Source organism: Mizuhopecten yessoensis, unplaced genomic scaffold (assembly GCF_002113885.1).
Source record: "Mizuhopecten yessoensis strain PY_sf001 unplaced genomic scaffold, ASM211388v2 scaffold8573, whole genome shotgun sequence".
In the NCBI taxonomy this organism is placed as follows: Eukaryota; Metazoa; Mollusca; class Bivalvia; order Pectinida; family Pectinidae; genus Mizuhopecten; species Mizuhopecten yessoensis.
In genome coordinates this window covers 1-528 of record NW_018407615.1, presented here as the reverse complement: position 1 = coordinate 528, position 528 = coordinate 1, and positions in this window count along the sequence as shown.

Genomic DNA, 528 nt, shown 5'->3' with positions numbered 1-528 from the left:
GTCTTTATTGATTTGTTATTACTGTTATGTCTTTATTGAATTGTTCTGTCTATATTAATTTGTTATTGCTGTTCTGTCTGTATTGATTTGTTATTACTGTTTTGTCTTTATTGATTTGTAAATACTGTTTTGTCTATATTGATTTATTATAACTGTTATGTCTTTATTGATTTGTTATTATTGATCTGTCTATATTGATTTGTTATTACTGTTATGTCTTTATTGAATTGTTATTATTGTTCTGTCTATATTGATTTGTTATTATTGTTCTGTCTATATTGATTTGTTATTATTGTTCTGTCTATATTGATTTGTTATTATTGTTCTGTCTATATTGATTTGTTATTATTGTTCTGTCTATATTGATTTGTTATTACTGTTATGTCTTTATTGAATTGTTATTATTGTTCTGCCTATATTGATTTGTTATTACTGTTCTGTCTGTATTGATTTGTTATTATTGTTCTTCTATATTGATTTGTAATTATTGATCTGTCTATATTGATTTGTTATTACTGTTATGTCTTT